This window comes from Coregonus clupeaformis, chromosome 26 (assembly GCF_020615455.1).
Source record: "Coregonus clupeaformis isolate EN_2021a chromosome 26, ASM2061545v1, whole genome shotgun sequence".
Classification (NCBI taxonomy): domain Eukaryota; kingdom Metazoa; phylum Chordata; class Actinopteri; order Salmoniformes; family Salmonidae; genus Coregonus; species Coregonus clupeaformis.
In genome coordinates this window covers 29438208-29455438 of record NC_059217.1, presented here as the reverse complement: position 1 = coordinate 29455438, position 17231 = coordinate 29438208, and the positions used below count along the sequence as shown (strand labels likewise).

Genomic DNA, 17231 nt, shown 5'->3' with positions numbered 1-17231 from the left:
TCATAGCTGAGGACGAACATTGCCCACCCATGTCCTCTTTGAAAACATGTCCCACTGCAAATCAAGAAGAATTCCAAGTAAGTTCAACTAGTTAGTATCAAAGGACTGCAATGTATATTTTGACATTCATTTAAGGGTCTACAGTCGTTAAGCCTAGGTTATGTAGCTGAACTGTGATACAGTGGCTTGCTTAGCTACGTTAGCTAGCTAATAATATGACTAGTCTATTGCCATGTAAACACATATTACCTCAAAATGAGTACGTGACGAATCAAACCGGCATGTCCTTGCTTCATCATACATGCAGCACGCTCAACACTAGCAAATATATTTTCCAATCATTCAATAGAAGACGTCAACCTCAACTAGCATGTATTTTCATTGAAAACGTCATTGCGAAATAACCTGCAACTTCCGGGTGTTTACGTCACTTTACAAGGGTGTAATCATTACTCCAAACAGTTGCAAAACGTTTCATTTTGCAACAAAAACTAGCGTTTCTATTAAATATATTCAGCAAACAGGGAGGGACTGACCCGAATCTGTCCAATAGAAACGCTAGTTTTCGTTGCAGGTTCTGCAACTATTTGGCGTAATGATTACACCCCAGATGCCGACGTCTTAAAGCGATAGGCACCTAATAAAAAAACAACAGCCACATCCATATAATAATGTAATGGGTTGGGGGGAAAATCCTCGTGAAGTAATATGCTCCCGACATTATTAAGTTATTTCAATACATTAAGCTTAGTTTGATAAAATATATATGTTTTCTGCAGGAATTCACACATTCACTGTGCAGATGTTGGGGTGTCCAAAAGAGGGAGACACAGGAGAAGGTGAGATACAGACAATGGTTTCCGTACTTAGAATAGCTGTCCAAGTGTTTGCATTTTCATTAGATAAATTATTTAATTGTAAATGTCATCGATAGGGCTTCATCTATCAAAAACTGAGAGTATCGTTCCCAGTCATGGTGTGTGTCTCTGGACAGAGGGCCTCCACCTCCCAGCTGTAGAGTAGAGGGGACAGAGGAAGGAGATCTAGCCATACAAAAGGTAGGAGAAACGCCAAACAGATGTTATTGCCCCTACCCTGTCCCCCCAGCCATTGATGGGGAAATACAGGCTTTTCAAATCTCTCCTGCACTTCAAAGGGAGAGGTCAGACCTTGGCCCTGCAGGTCACAGAGATTGCTCCTCTGGTTCTATGCCATGTTGGAGTCACTGATATTTATGGGTAGCCTAGGAAAGGGTAAGGTAGTCTAGTTCAACTCATTGAACTCTCTCATTGAGAACCCAGAGAGACTATAACCCCACCAGTGGAGGCTGCTGAGGGGAGGACGGAATGGAGTGAATGGAATGGTATCGAGAGCATCCTGACTGGTTGCATCACCGCCTGGTATGGCAACTGCTTGGCCTCTGACCGCAAGGCACTACAGAGGGTAGTGCGTACGGCCCAGTACATCACTGGGGCAAAGCTCCCTGCCATTCAGGACCTCTATACCAGGCGGTGTCAGAGGAAGGCCCTCAAAATTGTCAAAGACTCCAGCCACCCTAGTCATAGACTGTTCTCTCTGCTACCGCACGGCAAGCGGTACCGGAGTGCCAAGTCTAGGTCCAAAAGACTTCTCAACAGCTTCTACCCCCAAGCCATAAGACTCCTGAACAGCTAATCATGGCTACCCGGACTATTTGCACTGCCCCCCACCCCATCCTTTTACGCTGCTGCTACTCTGTTAAGTATTTATGCATAGTCACTTTAACTCTACCCACATGTACATATTACCTCAACTACCTCAACTAGCCGGTGCCCCCGCACATTGACTCTGCAACGGTACCCCCCTGTATATATAGCCTCCCTACTGTCACTTTATTTTACTGTATATATAGCCTCCCTACTGTCACTTTATTTTACTTCTGCTCCTTTTTTCTCAACACTTTTTTTGTTGTTGTTTTATTCTTACTTTTTTTGTTTAAAATAAATGCACTGTTGGTTAAGGGCTGTAAGTAAGCATTTCACTGTAATGTCTGCACCTGTTGTATTCGGCGCATGTGACCAATAACATTTGATTTGATTTGATTTGATCAACCACATGGAAACCACGTCTTTGATGTGTTTGATTTCATTCCATTGACTCCATTCCAGCCATTATTGTGAGCTGTCTTCCCCTCAGCAGCCTCCACTGAACCAAACAAGTAGTTATGTTTTACTGATATGATAAAATACACTCCTATGCCTTTGTTAACCTCAGTTGTCATCAAAATGTCAGACTCACATCTAACTTATATTTTCACTCTATCTGTCTCTCTTTTTTTTCTGAGACAGTGGGAGTCTGACATGTCAGTCATCTAGTGAGGTAACTATAAACTATCTTTAAAACCATTCATTCACCAATAATTACTGAATTACTTGAAATCAACCAAAACATTGCCATCCCATGTTAACACTCAAACTGGACAGTTTTATCTCCATCTCTTTATTCAAAGACTCAATCATGGACACTCTTACTGACAGTTGTGGCTGCTTCGCGTGATGTATTGTTGTCTCTACCTTCTTGCCCTTTGTGCTGCTGTCTGTGCCCAATAATGTTTGTACAATGTCTTGTGCTGCTACCATGTTGTGCTGCTGCCATGTTGTGTTGCTACCATGTTGTTTTCATGTTGGGTTGCTACCTTGCTGTGTTGTCGTGTGTTGCTGCCATGCCATGTTGTTGTCTTAGGTCTCTCTTTATGTAGTGTTGTGTTATCTCTCTTGTTGTGATGTGTGTTTGGTCCTATATTTATATATATTTATTTTTTAAATCCCAGCCCCCGTCCCTGCAGGAGGCCTTTTGCCTTTTGGTAGGCCGTCATTGTAAATAAGAATTTGTTCTTAACTGACTTGCCTAGTTAAATAAAGGTTATATAAAAAATAAACAATATGTAAGGGCAGAGGTACAATGGGCCATCTGTAGCTATCAAAACACATTGCATTAAACACATGTTGCTGCTGTGGTTCTATTGGGTAGTTTGTGGACTGGTCACTGGTCAGTAAATAAAAGCTACTATCAGAGATAAAGTCAATGGAGGGCAGGAAAGCCAGGCCCCCACTGTCCCCTCAGAGAGAGGAAGAGAGGCCCTTCAGAGCTTTTAATTGTCTCCCGGAGGAGGCCCTTATTTATGTTTTCAGTTATTCTCAGCTTTGCCCCTTCCTGCTCCATTCCTCTTTTGAGCAGGACACTCCGTTTCCCCGGAAACCAGGGCTCCATTCTCCCAGCCAGCTGCAGATTAGTTCAGCGGTGGGGGGGTTGGGGGTATGGGCTGAGCTTAGCTGATGATGGAAATGAAGAGGAGGAGGAGGGAGGGAGGTAATATAGGGAGGGAGAGAGGGGGTCATGAGAGGAGGGGTGGCAAAAGTTTGAGAAAGAGAGAGAGAGAGGCAACATCATTGAAAGAGAAGATAGTCAGAGTGAGTGTGTGTTTGAGAGAGAGAGAAGGCAAAAGAGAGAATAACTGAAAACATTTAAGCCTGAAGGCTGAAAGGGGAGGGACTGCCTAGTCCTTTTTCAAACAAGTTTGTGGAGAAACTTGGAGAAGCTCTTTGGCTGCTTGGGAAGAAGAGGCAAGGGGCTATGCTAAGTGAGAGAGCAACTCAGAGGCAGGGGTAGGGGTGTAACACCGAAGGAGAAAGGGGAAAAAGGCCATTTTGATCTAAAGGAAATCATGCAAGTGGATGCTGCCTTATCCAGTGTCAGATTTCACAAAATGAGAAACCACTGCAAGAGCACTTCTACAGGGCTCATCCAGCTGAGAAAGGTATGGCAAAATAAGCCTTTAAACAGTGTGTGTTAAGTGTATGTGTTTTGGTTTGAGGGGGATTTTGTTTTGTACTTTCTGTGAATCTCAGTTTAATCTTTTTTTTTTACTGTGGGACTGAAACAGTAACATGCATATTTAATGTGTATTTATTGTAGGTTTGACTGTTTTGTATATTTTGGACTCCACACAGGTATAGTATAATTGTGTCGGTTGTATGCTTACAAGTCAAATCAAGTCAGAAAAATGTGCACAAAATAAAAATGGGAATAGTAACAGAATAAAATAACAATACTATACTGTATACAAGGAGTACCGGTACTGGATCTATGTGCTGGGGGTACGAGGTAATTGAGGTAATATTATTTACATGTACGTAGGGGTAAAAGTGACTAGGCAATCAGGATAGATAATAAACAGAGTAGCAGCAGCGTACAGCATGTGAAGTGTGTGTGTGTGTCTGTGTGTGTGTTTCTGTTGTGTGTGTGTGTGTGTGTGTGTGTGTGTGTGTGTGTGTGTGTGTGTGTGTGTGTAGCGCCAATATGCATGTGTGTGTGTGAGCGTATGTTGTGTGTGTGTGAGTGTGCTTGTATACAGTATGTGTGTGTTGGAGTGTCAGTGTAGTATGTGTGAGTGTGTGGGTAGAGTCCAGTGAGTGTGCAAGAGAGTCAGTGCAAATAAAAAGAGGGTCAATGCAAATGTGTGTGGGTGTGCGTGTGTGTGTGTGTGACTGTGGGCAATGCGTGCATGTGAGCTTGTGTGTTTGCACATGTGCTTTTGTATATGTTTGTACAGTATTCTGATAGCGGTAATTTCCATGTAAAAGGCCCCTTGAGCACCAACATGTGAAGTTCATATGAGCATGTCAAATTGGGTTTGAAATGAAAGCTGTCTACATTTTTTTTTAATTAAGGCATATATAAAACAAAAAATACAATATTCCATCCTAAAAATTAAGAATAAGCAAGGGCTTTGATTTCTTGTCAAACAGAAAACATCTTCCAGAAAAAGTCTTAAAAGGTATTAGAAATATATCAAAACACAATCATGTGGAAGTAAAAACCCCTGCCAACTAATATCAACACTTCTATTTAGTTTAGGATAATTTGTTCTGCCTTCTGTAAGTTCCATTACCAAAATCCCACATATCCTTAAGACATTTTCACATTTCTCTCCTTCATGATGGAGGATAATGAAAGTTCACAGAGGTGTAACAAGTAATGGAAAATCTATCAATTGTTATATTGTTTTTATCACTTTTGTTCATGAATTAAAACTCAAAATTCTGTTTCCAAATTGGTAACAGAATTTCCAAGAAATCGGTAACGGAATTTCTGCAATTGAATTGGCTACAATGGGAAATCATAGTAGTCACAAACCGTGGTCACAGTTATTACAGTAAATGTGTTTTTATAAATTGTTCAGTGTAAATTGTTACATCTCTATGCACAAGGAGTACTTTTATGGTTTGTTAAACTTTGAAATTAATGGTTTATGTTTGGCATACATGTTCCCTAGCATATTCCCTGGCATATCTGAAGATACTTCAGACCTCTGTTCATTTGAGCAATATTCCATTACGGTCTGCTCTGAAAATCATTCTGCTGCACCAAGTCCATTATACAGAACCATGTTAGAATACGTAGGAAGACAATCATAGAGTGTACTGTATATACCAGCCTGCTAACAAAGATGCAGAACAATAGTTTCAATGGGTGTTAGTGCTCATCTACAGGAGAGAGAGAGAGAGAGAGAGAGAGAGAGAGAGAGAGAGAGAGAGAGAGAGAGAGAGAGAGAGAGAGAGAGAGAGAGAGAGAGAGAGAGAGAGAGAGAGAGAGAGAGAGAGAGAGAGAGAGAGAGAGAGAGAGAGAGAGAGAGAGAGAGAGAGAGAGAGAGAGAGAGAGAGAGAGAGAGAGAGAGAGAGAGAGCTTCCTCTAGGAAAGCCGATGTGGGTCGACATCTACACTATATATACAAAAGTGTGTGGACACCCCTTCAAATTAGTGGATTAGGCTATTTCAGCCACACCCGTTGCTGACAGGTGTATAAAATCGAGCACACAGCCATGCAATCTCCATAGAGAAACATTGGCAGTAGAATGGCCTTACTAAAGAGCTCAGTGACTTTCAACATGCCACCGTCATAGGATGCCACCTTTCCAACAAGTCAGTTCGTCAAATTTCTGCCCTGCTAGAGCTGCCCCGGTCAACTGGAGGTGTTGTTATTGTGAAGTGGAAATGTCTAGGAGCAACAACGGCTCAGCCACGAAGTGGTAGGCACACAAGCTCACAGAACGGGACCGCCGAGTGCTGAAGCGCGTAGCATGTAAAAATTGTCTGTCCTCGTTTACGACACTCACTACCGAGTTCCAAACGACCTCTGGAGGCAAAGTCAGCACAAGAACTGTTCGTCGGTAGCTTCATGAAATGGGTTTCCATGACCGAGCAGCCACACACAAGCCTAAGATCACCATGCTCAATGCCAAGCATCCGCTGGAGTGGTGTAAAGCTTGCCACCATTGGAATCTGAAACGCGTTCTCTGGAGTGATGAATCACGCTTCACCATCTGGCAGTCTGATGGATGAATCTGGGTTTGGCGGATGCCAGGACAACGCTACCTGCCCCAATGCATAGGGCCAACTGTAATATTTGGTGGAGGAGGAATAATGGTCTGGGGCAGTTGTTTTGTGGTTCGGGCTAGGCCCCTTAGTTCCAGTGAAGGGACATTTTAACGCTACAGCATACAATGACATTCTAGACGATTCTGTGCTTCCAACTTTGTGGCAACAATTTGGGGAAGGCCCTTTCATGTTTAAGCATGACAATGCCCCCTTTCACAAAGCAAAGCAAGGTCCATACAGAAATGGTTTGTCGAGATCGGTGTGGAAGAACTTGATGGCCTGCACAGAACCCTGACCTCAACTCCATCGAAAACCTTTGGGTTGAATTGGAACACCGACTGCGAGCCAGGCCTAATCACCCAACGTCAGTGCCCGACCTTTACCGCAATCATAACTAGGTCGGTTGGTGGAAATAAAAGTATAGGGTTTGTCGCTGGCAATACCTTTCATATACACTGCTAAAAAAATAAAGCGAACACTTAAACACAATGTAACTCCAAGTCAATCACACTTCTGTGAAATCAAACTGTCCACTTAGGAAGCAACACTGATTGACAATAAATTTCACATGCTATTGTGCAAATGGAATAGACAACAGGTGGAAATTATAGGCAATTAGCAAGACACCCCCAATAAAGGACTGGTTTTGCAGGTGGTGACCACAGACCACTTCTCAGTTCCTATGCTTCCTGGCTGATGTTTTGGTCACTTTTGAATGCTGGCGGTGCTTTCACTCTAGTGGTAGCATGAGACGGAGTCTACAACCCACACAAGTGGCTCAGGTAGTGCAGCTCATCCAGGATGGCACATCAATGCGAGCTGTGGCAAGAAGGTTTGCTGTGTCTGTCAGCGTAGTGTCCAGAGCATGGAGGCGCTACCAGGAGACAGGCCAGTACATCAGGAGACGTGGAGGAGGCCGTAGGAGGGCAACAACCCAGCAGCAGGACTGCTACCTCCGCCTTTGTGCAAGGAGGAGCAGGAGGAGCACTGCCAGAGCCATGCAAAATGACCTCCAGCAGGCTACAAATGTGCATGTGTCTGCTCAAACGGTCAGAAACAGACTCCATGAGGGTGGTATGAGGGCCCGACGTCCACAGGTGGGGGTTGTGCTTACAGCCCAACACCGTGCAGGACGTTTGGCATTTGCCAGAGAACACTTTGCAAGTTGCTCTGGATAAGAGCGTCTGCTAAATGACGTAAATGTAAATGTAAACACCAAGATTGGCAAATTCGCCACTGGCGCCCTGTGCTCTTCACAGATGAAAGCAGGTTCACACTGAGCACGTGACAGACGTGACAGAGTCTGGAGACGCCGTGGAGAACGTTCTGCTGCCTGCAACATCCTCCAGCATGACCGGTTTGGCGGTGGGTCAGTCATGGTGTGGGGTGGCATTTCTTTGGGGGGCCGCACAGCTCTCCATGTGCTCGCCAGAGGTAGCCTGACTGCCATTAGGTACCGAGATGAGATCCTCAGACCCCTTGTGAGACCATATGCTGGTGCGGTTGGCCCTGGGTTCCTCCTAATGCAAGACAATGCTAGACCTCACGTGGCTGGAGTGTGTCAGCAGTTCCTGCAAGAGGAAGGCATTGATGCTATGGACCGCCCATTCCCCAGACCTGAATCCAATTAAGCACATCTGGGACATCATGTCTCGCTCCATCCACCAACGCCACGTTGCACCACAGACTGTCCAGGAGTTGGCGGATGCTTTAGTCCAGGTCTGGGAGGAGATCCTTCAGGAGACCATCCGCCACCTCATCAGGAGCATGCCCAGGCATTGTAGGGAGGTCATACAGGCACGTGGAGGCCACACACACTACTGAGCCTCATTTTGACTTGTTTTAAGGACATTACATCAAATTTGGATCAGCCTGTAGTGTGGTTTTCCACTTTAATTTTGAGGGTGACTCCAAATCCAGACCTCCATGGGTTGATACATTTGATTTCCATTGAACATTTTTGTGTGATTTTGTTGTCAGCACATTCAACTATGTAAAGAAAAAAGTATTTAATAAGATTATTTCATTCATTCAGATCTAGGATGTGTTATTTTAGTGTTCCCTTTATTTTTTGGAGCAGTGTATAAAGAAAAGTCGACGAAAAACGTCTTGGTTTGAAAGTTGTACGAGAGACAAAGAAAGCTCTATGTGATGTCATGCCGTACAGTTTACCAGGAACCTCTCCAGAGTTCTTACAGGACTTAAAAGATAGCTATAAATCATAATCTTACATTCAATTAGGTTTTGACCTCCTCCAGGTCCTCACTGACTCCTACTGCGCAATGTTCCATTTGCTTTTCTATGTTCCTTCATAAACAACATAATTTTTGTGGAACATTCACAACTGGAGTTCCATCAGACATGTCATGAGTCTTCCCACTGGGCACAGAAGACAATTCAACGTCTAGTTCACGTTGATTAAACCAGTGTGTGCCCAGTGCGTTGCTCTTTTGTAGTGATGATAGCTAGTTTGATATTTCTAAGATCTTGATGAGCTCTTTAGTTAATTGGACCAGGAGTTCTGTACTGCAGGGCTCTCTTGTATTGTTTCAAGGGTACCTTCAGTTCTGTGGTGAGAAGTGCTGTAGACCATTAGTGAGAGATGGTCTGTTTCTCTGTTTTGGTTTGTAAAATAGTATATATAATTTGTTATTTAGCAGAAGCTTTTATCCAAAGCGACATACAGCCACGCATGCATACATTTTAAGTATGGGTCCCGGGAATCAAACCCACTATCCTGGCGTTACAAGTTCCATGCTCTACCAACTGAGCTAAAGAGGACATGGTACTAAATGACCTATAATCCTGTAGTAAGTCAGGACTGTTGGGGAGCAAGAACATCTTATTTGTTGTTATCAGACACACTGCGCCAACGGCTGTTTGATTGGAAGGGCTGTTAACATTCTCTGGAGTGGCGAGAAAGAATAGCAGCATGACTACTATGTGGTGCAATGCTGCTCGCTGCTTCGCTTTGTAGATTTGGGTTTTCCCAGCCAGACATTTACTCAATCATTCACACACACTCACACAGATATACTCATGCATACACACACACAGACACACACACACATAAAACCAAAAGAGCTTGTGCAGTCTTAAATCCCAGTAGATGTTTGGAGAATGTTTTCTCAGTATGCAGCGACATTGTAAACCTATTTTTCAGGGAACTCAAAGGACAGAGGTTTAATATCATGTTAACTGTGTCATATGTCACAATTTAATCCTGGTTTGTGAAACCACCTTGTATTGGATAAATGGATCTCAGTGAATCACATGTGTGCTGGGCCAGAAGCCATAAATTGTTATCATCGGTGCCCACTGGGATTTCATTTTTTTTTTAAACCTTTATTTAACTAGGCAAGTCAGTTAAGAACAAATTCTTATTTACAATGACGGCCTACACCGGCCAGTTGTGATACAGCCTGGAATCGAGCACTGAGATGCAGTGCCTTAGACTCGCTGCGCCATTTGCTCAATGACAGAGCAAGCTGTCTCTTTGCAAGCAGTAGGGTTATGAGATGCATTTATAGTGTGTGTGTTTGTGTGTGACGTGTCCCCTCTCACCAGAAGTCCATTATTCTGAGTTTAGAACAGTGACAGCAGGTCTCTGAGGAGAACACGGCCATATCTCCACCCTCTTACAGGAACCAGCCTTTGACAGGCACTCTGCAGGGCACCCCCTGTGGCCGACGACCCTACTGGGGCCCACAGGCTGCTGCCATGGACAAGCTGCTGTGGTTACCATGGCTACACAGTCAGAATGTGTCCTGCGGTGTTAGTGAAGGAATTCCTGATGTTCTCTGGTGTATTGTCTGAGAGGTAGGGAGAGCCCAAAGCTTCAGTCATTATCACACTAATGCTTATTCTGTACTCCACACTCACCATACACATTCATGCATTCAGGCATGCACGCACACCATCCAAGACCATATTAAAATACTGTCAGGACATGTTAAGTTCCACAGTGCCTCAGCGCTGTGTTAAAACGTGCAGCAAGAGGAAGACTGAATGTGGCTGTGGGGAAACTGGTGCTGTGATTTCAATTAGATCATTTAACAAGACATGACAGCAAATATCCCTTCCCTGCTGTTTTGTTTGCATAGAGTAACTACAGTACATTATAGTAGTGTAGCGTAGCCTACCAGGGGAAAGAAGGCAGAGTCAACTAAGCCTGTACGGCGCCCACTTAGATGTGGGGTAGAAGAGCTAACCAGTCATGATGTGGCCCATCCAAACCCCAATGTTGTTGGCTGGCTCTGGGCAACTCTGCAGCCTGTGTGTCCACTGGCAGTGTCTCACACACACATGCACGGACACACACACACACTTTCTTTTTCCTGGGCTTCAGTCCCTTTCGCCACCACCGCCATAGAGGGAGAATTAGAGTATTGGGCACGTTCTTGTTTGGAAGGAATGTGTGTGTTTGGAAGCAGAGCTGGCAACTCTACCCAGAGGGTCGTTCTCATGTGGCTACACCGAGGACACAGCTTGTTGACTTAGGCTGCTGTGGCCATGCTCTGCGCTGTGCTCACATTGAAGGTGGAAAATGTTACAGAGCATGTTGTTTTCCTTATTCCGTGTATAATAAAAAATATGTAGCCTACTCAGCTCTCAGTTGTTCCAACTACTACAATTAATGGAATATACCATCTTGTTTGGAGAATAGGGGGCATCTTAAGTTATTATTTTTGACACAATTCGTGGCACCTTCCATTCCTATATTTAAGTTAAAAGATTGAATCCTCACAATCCAATTATAATGTAAAGCTTCTATTTAAAAAAAATAAATAATAGAAAACAGAAACTGTAGAAAAGAATGCTGCTGACAATTACAGGCCCACTGTTTGATGAGAATTCAAAGAATGTCTGGAGATTCACCCGGGTGTAACACCTTAATGAGCATGGCTTTAGTAGTCTAGCCAGTAGACACACACTGCAGATTGGCACCTTTGATCATGCCTTTGATCGCTTGCAGTGTCTGTCTGTCTCCAACAATATCACACTACCTGCTGCACAACTCTTTTGTTTCAGTTTTCTTTGAGTTCTCTTCTGGCTTACACTCTGTGTTGTATTTCATTTAGGTTTTGTCTCTCTTGAGTTCTCTCTTAGCTTAGGCTCACAGTTGCCGGTCTTTGGGTGTGTAGGGGTCAAAATCATCTGCTCTGCGGTGTTTTGTCTCCAGAAGACCATTTTCCCAAGCTCTCACCTCGCACCAGTCCTCTGGGAGCAGCGAGGGAATTATAAAAATCGGTTCTGCACAGGCGTGCGGAATGGGATGGGATCGCGAACTCTGCTGGGAATTCTCAGGCGGAACCCCAGAAATGTGGGCGAAAACAGGAAGAGAAGGAGAATTTGTCAGCGAGCTCATCTGGGAGAGACTGTGGCTAGGAGGAGAAAACTGATCCTGGACCAGAGAATAAGTGAAGAAGTGCCAATGCACTATATACACTGTTGAAGGGATGTGCAGGACTATATGAGGTCTAATGGATCTGCTGTAGTGAGAACTAGCAGCAAGGGGTTTATGTCAGTAGTGTTCTAGTTTCGAAGTAACACAACTCATTTCAATTTTCAAGAGACAACAGTTCATTGTGAATAAAACTTGTTTTTCCATCAGCTGTTTGATCTTGGGTTAGAGTATTGAATAGCACATTTCCTTTGTGGAGCCGTTTGGGTGTTCCAACAATAGGTACAAGCAGTTTCTCACCCACTCTCATTGTGGTTGAGGGCAGGGTGAAACCTAATCTAGCTTCATCGGGTGTGTGTGAGTTGCATATTTTCTTACCTGTTTCTGCATAGCGTATCCCTCACCTTGTGAAACCTGTATCCACAGCCTCAGCTCCACACAGGAAACACAGCCAGGAGCACTTCCATAACTTCCCATGCTGCTTTTATTTGGCAAGCCCTCTAGTTAATGGCCTGACTTAATCTGTCACTGGGTGATTTATTACAGCCCTATGCACTTTGCACTTTTACTTACATTATAGCTTGATGGATTCACAGTGAAGCATTGTGTTGCGCAATACATTCTGATGGATGTTGTGCACCTAGAAAAGACAACTCTTGAGTAGGGCTGATGCAGTGAACACAAGAGCAGGCTTGGATGAGCTAATGCAGCGTCAGACAAAAGTTGTAGCTTTATTAAGAAAGCACTGCAGGTTTGGATGAGCTTATGCATGCCGAAGTTGTAGCTAGATGTATTTAGAAAGAAAGCTCGGATCCACTAAAGAATGCTAGAGTTGTAGCCGTAGGCTATTCAGTAGAGCAAGCTTAGATCATTTAATATAGACCAGGAACTCATTTCCCAGAGCCTTCGTAGCGTTAAGCTCATCGTTAGAACCTTCTTACAATGTATCTTTAGTAGCCGAGCTGTTTCTCAGAGTCTTCGTTAGTAACATGGCTCTTAAACATCTTTGCAGATCTACACTCTTAGAAAGAAAGGGTTCCTAAAGGGTTCTTCAGTTGTCCCCATAGGAAAACCCTTTTTGGTTCTACATAGAACCCTCTGTAGAAATGGTTCTACATGGAACCCAAAAGGGTTGTAGCTGGAACCAAAAGGGTTCTTCAAAGGGTTATTCTATGGGGACAGATGATGAACCAATCAATCAATCAAATCAATCAAATGTATTTATAAAGCCCTTCTTACATCAGCAGATGTCACAAAGAGCTTGTACAGAAACCCAGCCTAAAACCCCAAAGAGCAAGCAATGTAGATGTAGAAGCACAAGGTTCTAGATAGCAGCTTTTTTTCTAAGAGTGTATCTGTCTGACTGCCGATAACTTCAGAACTAAGTTGACTACAAATACAAAGTTGTCAAAGTATTTGCAATCGTTACAATAAAGGATAAAAAAATGATCAAATGAAAACCGAGATGACTGCATTAAAATATACAGCACATACAGTGAGGGAAAAAAGTATTTGATCCCCTGCTGATTTTGTACGTTTGCCCACTGACAAAGAAATGATCAGTCTATAATTTTAATGGTAGGTTTATTTGAACAGTGAGAGACAGAATAACAACAAAAAAATGCAGTTAAAACGCTCTAAATTGTTCTAAAAAAAAATCTAAATTGATTTGCATTTTAATGAGGGAAATACGTATTTGACCCCTCTGCAAAACATGACTTAGTACTTGGTGGCAAAACCCTTGTTGGCAATCACAGAGGTCAGACGTTTCTTGTAGTTGGCCACCAGGTTTGCACACATCTCAGGAGGGATTTTGTCCCACTCCTCTTTGCAGATCTTCTCCAAGTCATTAAGGTTTCGAGGCTGACGTTTGGCAACTCGAACCTTCAGCTCCCTCCACAGATTTTCTATGGGATTAAGGTCTGGAGACTGGCTAGGCCACTCCAGGACCTTAATGTGCTTCTTTTTGAGCCACTCCTTTGTTGCCTTGGCTGTGTGTTTTGGGTCATTGACATGCAGGAATACCCATCCACGACCCATTTTCAATACCCTGGCTGAGGGAAGGAGGGTCTCACCCAAGATTTGACGGTACATGGCCCCGTCCATCGTCCCTTTGATGCGGTGAAGTTGTCCTGTCCCCTTAGCAGAAAAACACCCCCAAAGCATAATGTTTCCACCTCCATGTTTGACGGTGGGGATGGTGTTCTTGGGGTCATAGGCAGCATTCCTCCTCCTCCAAACACGGCAAGTTGAGTTGATGCCAAAGAGCTTGATTTTGGTCTCATCTGACCACAACACTTTCACCCAGTTCTCCTCTGAATCATTCAGATGTTCATTGGCAAACTTCAGACGGGCATGTATATGTGCTTTCTTGAGCAGGGGGACCTTGCGGGCGCTACAGGATTTCAGTCCTTCATGGCGTAGTGTGTTACCAATTTTTTTCTTGGTGACTATGGTCCCAGCTGCCTTGAGATCATTGACAAGATCCTCCCGTGTAGTTCTGGGCTGATTCCTCACTGTTCTCATGATCATTGCAACTCCACGAGGTGAGATCTTGCATGGAGCCCCAGGCCAAGGGAGATTGACAGTTATTTTGTGATTCTTCCATTTGCGAATAATCGCACCAACTGCTGTCACCTTCTCACCAAGCTGCTTGGCGATGGTCATGTAGCCCATTCCAGCCTTGTGTAGGTCTACAATCTTGTCCCTGACATCCTTGGAGAGCTCTTTGGTCTTGGCCATGGTGGAGAGTTTGGAATCTGATTGATTGATTGCTTCTGTGGACAGGTGTCTTTTATACAGGTAACAAGCTGAGATTAGGAGCACTCCCTTTAAGAGTGTGCTCCTAATCTCAGCTTGTTACCTGTATAAAAGACACCTGGGAGCCAGAAATCTTTCTGATTGAGAGGGGGTCAAATACTTATTTCCCTCATTCAAATGCAAATCAATTTATAACATTGTTGACATGCGCTTTTCTTGATTTGTTTGTTGTTATTCTGTCTCTCACTGTTCAAATAAACCTACCATTAAAATTATAAACTGATCATTTCTTTGTCAGTGGACAAACGTACAAAATCAGCAGGGGATCAAATACTTCACTGTAGGATACATGGGCCTATATAGGCTATGTTCAATCAATTGAGTTCTAATTTCAAATCAAATCAAATTTATTGATCACATCCACATGGTTAGCAGATGTTATTGCGAGTGTAGCGAAATGCTTGTGCTTCTAGTTCCGACAGTGCAGCAATATCTAGCAAGTAATATCTAACAGTTCCACAACAAATACCTAATACACACAAATCTAAGTAAAGGAATGGAATAAGAATATATCAATATATGTATGAAAAATGTCATTATCAAAGTGGCATAGGCGAAGATGCAATAGATAGTATAGAATACAGTATGGGTAATGCAAGATATGTAAACATTATTAAGATAGTATAGAATACAGTACAGTGGGGAGAACAAGTATTTGATACACTGCTGATTTTGCAGGTTTTCCTACTTACAAAGCATGTAGAGGTCTGTAATTTTTATCATAGGTACACTTCAACTGTGAGAGACGGAATCTAAAAAATAGAAAATCACATTGTATGATTTTTAAGTAATTAATTTGCATTTTATTGCATGACATAAGTATTTGATACATCAGAAAAGCAGAACTTAATATTTGGTACAGAAACCTTTGTTTGCAATTACAGAGATCATACGTTTCCTGTAGGTCTTGACCAGGTTTGCACACACTGCAGCAGGGATTTTGGCCCACTCCTCCATACAGCCTTCAGGTTTCGGGGCTGTCGCTGGGCAATACGGACTTTCAGCTCCCTCCAAAGATTTTCTATTGGGTTCAGGTCTGGACACTGGCTAGGCCACTCCAGGACCTTCAGATGCTTCTTACGGAGCCACTCCTTAGTTGCCCTGCCTGTGTGTTTCGGGTCGTTGTCATGCTGGAAGACCCAGCCACGACCCATCTTCAATGCTCTTACTGAGGGAAGGAGGTTGTTGGCCAAGATCTCGCGATACATGGCCCCATCCATCCTCCCCTCAATACGGTGCAGTCATCCTGTACCCTTTGCAGAAAAGCATCCCCAAAGAATGATGTTTCCACCTCCATGCTTCACGGTTGGAATGGTGTTCTTGGGGTTGTACTTATCCTTCTTCTTCCTCCAAACACGGCGAGTGGAGTTTAGACCAAAATGCTCTATTTTTGTCTCATCAGACCACATGACCTTGTCCCATTCCTCCTCTGGATCATCCAGATGGTCATTGGCAAACTTCAGACGGGCCTGGACATGCGCTGGCTTGAGCAGGGGGACCTTGCGTGCGCTGCAGGATTTTAATCCATGACGGCATAGTGTGTTACTAATGGTTTTCTTTGAGACTGTGGTCCCAGCTCTCTTCAGGTCATTGACCAGGTCCTGCCGTGTAGTTCTGGGCTGATCCCTCACCTTCCTCATGATCATTGATGCCCCACGAGGTGAGATCTTGCATGGAGCCCCAGACCGAGGGTGATTGACCGTCATCTTGAACTTCTTCCATTTTCTAATAATTGCGCCAACAGTTGTTGCCTTCTCACCAAGCTGCTTGCCTATTGTCCTGTAGCCCATCCCAGCCTTGTGCAGGTCTACAATTTTATCCCTGATGTCCTTACACAGCTCTCTGGTCTTGGCCATTGTGGAGAGGTTGGAGTCTGTTTGATTGAGTGTGTGGACAGGTGTCTTTTATACAGGTAACGAGTTCAAACAGGTGCAGTTAATACAGGTAATGAGTGGAGAACAGGAGGGCTTCTTAAAGAAAAACGAACAGGTCTGTGAGAGCCGGAATTCTTACTGGTTGGTAGGTGATCAAATACTTATGTCATGCAATAAAATGCAAATTAATTACTTAAAAATCATACAATGTGATTTTCTGGATTCCATCTCTCACAGTTGAAGTGTACCTATGATAAAAATTACAGACCTCTACATGCTTTGTAAGTAGGAAAACCTGCTAAATCGGCAGTGTATCAAATACTTGTTCTCCCCACTGTATATACATATGAGATGGGTAATGCAAGATATGTAAACATTATTAAAGTGGCATTATTAAAGTGACTAGTGTTCCCTTTATTAAAGTGGCCAGTGATTTGCAAGTCTGTATGTAGGCAGCAGCCTCTCTGTGCTAGTGATGGCTGTTTAACAGTCTGATGGCCTTGAGATAGAAGCTATTTTTCAGTCTCTCGGTCCCAGCTTTGATGCACCTGTACTGTCCTCGCCTTCTGGATGATAGCGGGGGTGAACAGGCAGTGGCTCGGGTGGTAGTTGTCCTTGATTATCTTTTTGGCCATCCTGTGACATCGGGTACTGTAGGTGTCCTGGAGGGCAGGTAGTTTGCCCCCGGTGATGCGTTGTGCAGACCGCACCACCCT

At 43.7% G+C, this 17231-nt stretch overlaps 1 protein-coding gene and 1 long non-coding RNA gene across 4 annotated transcripts in view; both read left to right on the top strand.

The window, feature by feature from the left end:
* The first annotated feature begins 6 nt into the window (after positions 1-6).
* LOC121540612 lies at positions 7-1025 on the top strand. Its single transcript, XR_005995520.1, has 3 exons — positions 7-77; positions 780-839; positions 935-1025. It is a non-coding gene; the product is annotated as an uncharacterized LOC121540612 (long non-coding RNA).
* Positions 1026-3426: 2401 nt separating this feature from the next.
* Positions 3427-17231, top strand: part of LOC121540609 (DENN domain-containing protein 2A-like) — a 67649-nt gene continuing 53844 nt past the window's right edge. For all 3 annotated transcript variants that reach the window (XR_006657475.1, XR_005995519.2, XM_041849612.2), the window contains exon 1: positions 3427-3796. The gene's annotated coding sequence lies outside the window, so the exon portion shown is untranslated. The remainder of the gene's footprint in view (positions 3797-17231) is intronic.